Below are 7634 nucleotides of genomic sequence, written 5' to 3'. Positions count from 1 at the left end.
GAACTAGAAATTTGATTCACTAGTCCGCGGTTTCCCTACAGGGTATGAAAAGTAACATATGCATGTGTGTGGGCATAACGACCGCTTAAAATCGATCTCAAATTTGTACTTTCGCTGTAGAATGTTATGTAGTTTGACTATTGTCAATGAAATCGAATGATTTGTACTGCATGCGCTCCACGTTTTTCGTTTTCAATGTCATTAATTTCTTATAATGACTTTTGCTAAAATTTCTAAATCAAAAGTTATCAAACCAAATTCTGTGGGACTGAGAAATATTATTTTCTACTTTTTAGTCCATTTATAAAAGCGTTGTATATTAAAAAGTTATTTGTTTTATTTTAGTTATTCGAATTTTATTTGCTTTTTTAAATCTCATTCCAAAGGAAACAACGTAGTTCGAACACTGCAGAAAATCGTATGAATATGTAAGTAGATACACTGGTGGCAGAAATAATAGAAACGCCTTCTTTCGACCAGTTTTGGCTACATTTGATTTGGTTTTAAATGTTTAATATTTTTTTAGAAGTCTATGTATCACAAACTTCATATAATTTCACATTTCAAACTTTGTACGAAAATTCAACAAGCTTCTACCTAAATTTCAAACTTTTTTTCTAGTTTTTCGGTTTTATAACCTACTAAATTTTAGTATAACAAATAGCCCGGTCAAGTTAGACATTCTAGGTTACAATAATTCGCATAAACCTGAAAATGGGTACGAGTGTTGCAAATACCATTATAAATGAGATGTCAAAAGTTCCCATCGATCTCGCGTCCGCAAAGAAATTTATTCTAGGTCAAAGGTTACATAAATTTATTTTTTGCATTTTTCAGCAAAATGGTAAAGTTTATCACAGAAATAGATGAGACAAAAGTGAAGATTATACAATTAAATGTTATAACATTTTTTTCTTCCTAACAATTACCGTTTCTGAGATATAGCGATTCAAAAAATTGTGTTCTCCATAATAAATAAGCATAATTTCAACTGTACTTGTGGGGTGGTATTTTTGGGGTGTTTTTTAACGTGCTTTCCCCAGTAGGCCTGCTCCACGACTTACTGTATAGTCCTGTTTAATTAAAATGTTATTCTCTCGCCATTACATTTTTTTTTAGGGTTTTTGGGGAACCTATGTACATGTATGTAGATCTTCAATAAAAGCGTTCTATTGCATTTACATAGCTACAATATAATTATCACGCTCATATTTCATTGTGAAATTTGCTATTATAATTTAAAATTTGTGTAAAACGAAATCAGGAACATCTGCACAAGTCTCACGCCGCATCTGAAGATTCCTCAAGGATAAGGAAATTTTATTTATGAGCTGTGAAGTGAGTAATTATCGCCATCAGCTGTTTTATACGTACAAAAAGCAAATAAAAGCAATTTAAAAACGCAAATAAATACATACATACGTGCACACATGCCAGCAATCAAATAAGCAACTAAACAAATTTATGGAGGACTGACAGGGCCGCCAAATGCATAAAATCTCAATAAAACTATTTGTCAATGTTTTTGCGAAAATGTCAGACGCATCAAACGTCAAGGCAGCTCATCTGTATTTGAAAGTGTATGCGTTGTCCTGCAGCGAAAGCAGGGCGCGTCAAATACTGACAGCAACAAATAAGCGTCAAAATGTGTGTGTCGAAATAAATGACGGCAATAAATCAAAACAAAGAATTGGAAAATGCAGTGCGAAAATCAACAAAACAAAAGCAATAAAAGCAGTAGAAGGTGATAAATAGCAGGAGTGCAAGTAAAAAGAGGGTGAGAGTATGTGCATGCCTGCGAAGGACATCCTACAGCATTCAATAGAGAAATGTGTGATTGTAAGGGTCGCTTCTGTTCGCACACGCGCTCCCAGCGCATTTGTGCATTGCGGCGTAGCCTTGAAATATTCGCTTAGACAGGATAAAACACAAGATTCTCATAGATACGGTGACCATTCGTCCCGATTTTGGTAGCACAGTACCGATTTTAAGAAAATTATCCCGCTGAATATTTTTTAAAAGTCGGGACGTATAAGTGTCCCGATTTTTTATATTTGTACCTATTAGGTCCCGATTTTCAGTGTTTTATTTATTAATTTAATAAGAGCCCCCCTGTAATCTGGCTCAAACATGGCAGCACTGTCGTCATCACAAAGAACATAGAATATGCGGGAGCCATAAACATAGCCCAGCATCCCTATTTGCTATTATCTTTGTTTATGTTTTATTCTGTCAAACCCGTACTCACGCTATATTTATCAGAATATTTTTTTTTATGTATGTTACCACATAATTTTGGACCACCTTAACCGATTTAAAAGACATTTGAGCATTCTTTGGGATTATTTAATGTTTATTATTTTTTTATGAAAGTATAGCTTGTTATCTAACAATGACTATGTAGATATGTCAAAGTTTCACACTTTGCACAAAAATTAGCAAACTTCGACAAAATTTCGTCCAAATTTTGAGCTATTTATTAGATTTTTCAGAAACATTCTGAGTAAGCAGCTTTGTAGCCCATTCAATTTAAAGTGCAAATTTAAAGGAGCTTTGTTTGGTAATTTTTTTTTTTTTGTGGAAGATGTTGCTCATTTTCTCTATATATGCGCGAAAAAAAAATTCCGAAAAACAACGGTAAGACCAAGCTACTTCAATTTTGCACTTTTGTATGCAACAATTTAATGGGCTACAAAATTGCACACTCAAAAAATTCTCGAAAATCTGATTAAAATATTTAAAATTTTTATCACCATTTGCAAAAAATTTTTTGGTAGAAAAGAAATCATAATTTTTATAAATGTTCTGCAAAGTTTGAAATTTCGATTTACTTGTTTTTTAGATAGTAAATTATATTTTCATAAAAAATTTATAAAAATTTTTTAAACAAAGAAATGTAGCCAACACTTGCTAAAATGTCTTTTCGCTATTTACATTCTCGCCATCGTACATATGTATTGTGTGTGTACATTTTTGCGATCATTTTTCAAGTTTGATCTCTTTTTTGTTTTAAATAAAACTGTATTAAAAGATGTTATGTCCTTTTATTCTAAAAACGATATTGTAGGTTCGGATTCAATGCTTTAGAAATGTCCCGATTTTTGGCCACAGAAATCTGGTCACCGTACTTATAGTCACCATCATTCAATGAATGAGACTGCAGCTAGTGAATGGGCAAAATAAATTCCTTTTTTCATGGGTAATAATTTTGTATTAAAAGTGACAAGCAGCCTGTCTATTTGTGGTACATTCTCGCAACATTGTGTGAGACGCACGCAAACATACATATATATATATGTATGTATGTGCATACCCTGTAGGGAAACCGCGGACTAGTGAATCAAATTTCTAGTTCCGTACTAGGTCTTCATCGCCAAAAAGGAACTAGTCTGATATGAACTAGATCCCCACCAGTCAAAAATCGGCGAAAAGTGGTACTTTTAAAAAACAAATTTTTTCAGTTTTTTTCACTAGAAATCTATATCTATAGTGACGAATTTAGAAATGGTTCGGAACTATAGAAAAAGGGATGCAGAACGAACTAGATCTTATTTGTCGAATTTAGAACTAGCTCTGAACTATCGAATAAGGGATGCAGCGGGGGGCTTGTTTACTTTACATAGATATGTGTTCGGCGGCTTTTTCGTTCAAATACGCTTCTATTCTGTGCTTCGCAGATGCTTTTTCATAGCTTGGTAATACAAAACTAAAATTTGTGTTAACATTTCAACATCTTGGGACAGTCTGGAATCTAAGAAATAAGAGCGGGCACCTCTGCAAACTCAGCTACAGCTAAAGGGTATGTGAACGTACATTTCTTACAATCATTCAAACAAATTTAATTTCAAATTGAAAACACAATTCTTCCAAAATAACTTAAAATCGCACACACGGAAGAACCAAAAGGATTGAAAAATCATGATACTTTTTTCTTTCGTCTGTCGATTTTAGAACTGGTTCGGAACTATAGAATTTAGGACTAGTTCAGAACTATCGAAAAAGGGATGCAGCGGGGGCCAATTGACACTTCCTAGGACATCGCCATGTTAAATTCGCCAGTTGCTTGCATGCAAAAGAGATTTATCACGAACCAGTACTGTGTCTAAATGTACTAGAAGCACACCAGTTCAGAACTAGAGATTTTCCCCACAGGGTAATTGCTGCACGTATCTGCATTCGTGTGTCGTAGAACAATGCCCGACAATTAAGTGGCGTACATGCACGACGCAATTGAACTAAGATACATTTTCCAAAACTGGAAATGGGTTTGCTAAAAGGGATATGCTTAGACACACAAATGCTGAAATGCGGAAGTACTGGACCTAAGCAAATAAAATGTCAAAATTTGATAAACGATTATGGTGACTATTTATTTAGTTAAATTATGGTAGTATGGATATGCAAGCATTTAATGAAACATTTTCGATTCGGAAACGAACTAAAAATTACCATTCGCTTTTGTCTAGTAGTAGCTGTTAGAGGTAAGTGCAAGTGGTTTTGAAAAATCTGCCAAACTCAAGAATTTCCTAAAGTGAATGCAGGAGGATGGTCCCGTATGCAGAAGTCCATGTAAGTGGGAGAAGCTTTTGACATTTATGATTATAACAAAATTAATGCCTGCAAAATTTACTAAGAACGCTAAAATACACATATGTATATTGGTGCGTGCTACTATTCCGCTCGCCTGGGATCAAGCCCGGTTATACCCAACATCAGAAATAAAAAACCCAAAAAGGGGTTTTCCAATAGCGGCAGGCAATGGCAAACCTCCGAGTGTATTTAACCGACTTCTAAAGGACCGACAAAGGATAAGGTTATCAATTTGTCGGATTATATATATATATTTTTTTATGTACTGTATGTTACCTCATAACTTTGGACCACGTTAACCGATTTCAATAATTCTTTTACTATCGGAAAGGTAGTGTCCCATACTAATTTGGTTTAGATCCGACCATTTGATCATGAAAAAATTAACGGTGCTCCTAAATTTTTATATCGTAAGCAAGTAGCTCAATTGGCATGACGCCAGAAATAACTAGAACCGCGTCCGCGGACACTGTACGGTATGCAGAAGCAATGCGTAGAGCCCCTCTGGTATTCTGGTATCTGGTATTTTTTGGCTTTCAATGCGTCGGCCCATATTTCTGCCCCGTACAGGAGCATCGAATTAACTGCTGTCATAAGAAGCTTCCTGCGGCATGGCTTCGGGTCGCCCACGTTCGCCATCAGCCGGCTTAGAGCCGACGTGCTCTGCGCAGCTTTTTCACATACTCCATGGATGTGTTCCCAGAATGTGAGTTTGCTGTCAAGCTTCACCCTTAGTTATTTTGTATACCTAAAAGTTGTCACGAGTTGAGGTCCGACCATCATGTTTATAATTGTTGGGATTCGTTTCCTGGTGAGGAGCACGATCTCTGTTTTGGCTGTAGCCAATTGCGGACCGTGATCGCACATCCATCCACTGACATTGCGCGTGACCTGATTTAGCTTGAGCTGTGCTAGCTGGACGTTTGTTGCTGTTATGACGGCGGCCACGTCGTCCGCGAAGGCGACAGACCCCTGTGCCGCTCCGCCGGTTATACGTCTCTTTCTCTGACTTCGTGTTGTGTCGTACAAAAGCCAACGATATCTGAGGTAGTCCCGGATCATATCTAGCAAGTATGTTGGAACCTTGAATGACCGCTCCAAGGCCTCCAGCATATCGTCCCAACTTGCCGAGTTGAAGGCGTTGTTGACGTCCAGTGTGACTAGCAACACTATTGGCCGCGCCTGTTGGCAGGCTTCTTGGGCCTTATGTACCGCCTCGACTACTTCGCCAATTGCTCCTATAGTTGAGTGTCCTTTCCTGAAGCCATGTTGTCGGGCTGAAAGGGAAAAGACTCTCCATCATCTTGCCTGCTGTGTCTAGCATGCAGAGTGGCCGGAAATATAAAGGAGAGTTTGGGTACACCAGCCTCGCCCTGTTCCATTGGCTTGGGGAGACCCGGGCCCTAAGGCAGCTGTTGTACATGTTAAGCAGGAGATCAGGGCTGGTTTTTGCTGCTAACCTGATTGCCTTCGCTGGTATGCCATCAGGATCTGGAGCCTTGCCGGCTTTCATGCTTCGCAGGGCTAACTTCAGCTCGTCTGTCGAAAACAGTGGTGCCTCGACTTGCTCCTCGACGAACACTGTATCTGCTCTTAGTGGGTGTGTGGGAAATAGTGCATCCACTATATTCTTAACTCGGACCTCATCCATTGCTTGCGATGATGTATGAAACTTTTTCATCACTATTTTGTATCCCTGAACCCAGGGATCACGATCCACTTCGTCACATAGCGCTTTCCAGCTGTTCCGGTTACTGTTCTGTATCTCGGCCCAAGTGCTTTCTCAGCGCTTTTATAGGCTGCTGCTCTAGTCAGCGCCCGCGTTGCGAGTCTCCACATTCTATGGCAGGCCCTTCGCAGCTCTGAAATTCGGTCATTCTACCAGTATACCTGTTTTTACCTGACCATGCTCTCCTTTGCAGCATTGAGGCTTTGAATGCCCGGTGAATGCAGCACTTGGTTTCTTCGACCAGCTAGTACAAGACTCCCTGTTGTGGATCTCTTCCGTTGTGGGTGAAATACCTTGTGAATCTGCTATGAGTGAAGTGTCGAAATTGCGAACGTCGACCCTAGACGGGTTCTATCCTAGTTTCCTAGGAGGAATATTACGTGTTTGCCCTCACGTTTTTCAGTGACTTGGAAGGTGATGTAGTTGTGGTCGCCCTTCGAAGAAGGCTTTCTGAGACCAGGGTTATGTCAGGGATAGAGTATCCAAAACGCGGCCTTCGATATGTAGCGGCCGTTCCGGTGTTGAAGATGGTCAGGCCAATGCAGGCTAACATTTCTAGGACCAGTCTTCCCCTGGTGTTTGTTTGGGGTATACCCCATTCGACGCCTCTTGCGTTGAAATCTCCAGCAACAATTATGTGGCCGGTTATATCGCGCAATTCGTATTCAAGGCCTTCTAGCTTTTCCCTGAAGGCAAGGACCGTGTCGTTTGGAGACAGGTAGCAGCTCACCAGAGTGATTTGCGCCATTTTCACCCAGACGTAGCAGCGTCCGAACCCGCTGCTCTCTGCGCGATGGTTGGGGTTAGCAATCCATATCGCGGCCGAGCCTGATTGGTCAACATGCCATGTTTCCTTTGTTATAGAACACTGATGATAACAGCGTCTGCTGTTTGTTCAAGAACCAATTGGTCCGGCAGGTCATCAGCTATCCTACTGCAGTTCATATTGCCTTGTATAAATTTAACCATATTCTCCCAAGCTTTGTCTTAGCCTCAGTAAGAGCATCCCTGAAGGCCTTGCACGCTCCCGACCCGGGCAGGTGATTGGCATTTTTCTGCCCATCTGCTGCCGAGCACAGGTAGCAGCTTGGGCTTTCTTTACACGTAGAGGCTATGTGGCTCTGCTGACCACATTTCCAGAATGAACTGCTTCTGTCTGGGCATTTGCATGCCGCCTTTTTGTGGCCATATCCCAGACAGCGGAAACACCTTTGGACATCCGCGCGCTCTCGGACACGGCAGATAATCCAACCTACTCTCAACTTCCCCTTTTCAATAAGAGTCCGGCCTGGAAGTTCGTCGATTTCCACCACGG

Source organism: Rhagoletis pomonella, unplaced genomic scaffold (assembly GCF_013731165.1).
Source record: "Rhagoletis pomonella isolate Grant_MI unplaced genomic scaffold, Rhpom_1.0 Rhpom_scaffold_00003, whole genome shotgun sequence".
In the NCBI taxonomy this organism is placed as follows: domain Eukaryota; kingdom Metazoa; phylum Arthropoda; class Insecta; order Diptera; family Tephritidae; genus Rhagoletis; species Rhagoletis pomonella.
Note: the sequence above shows the minus strand (reverse complement) of the source record.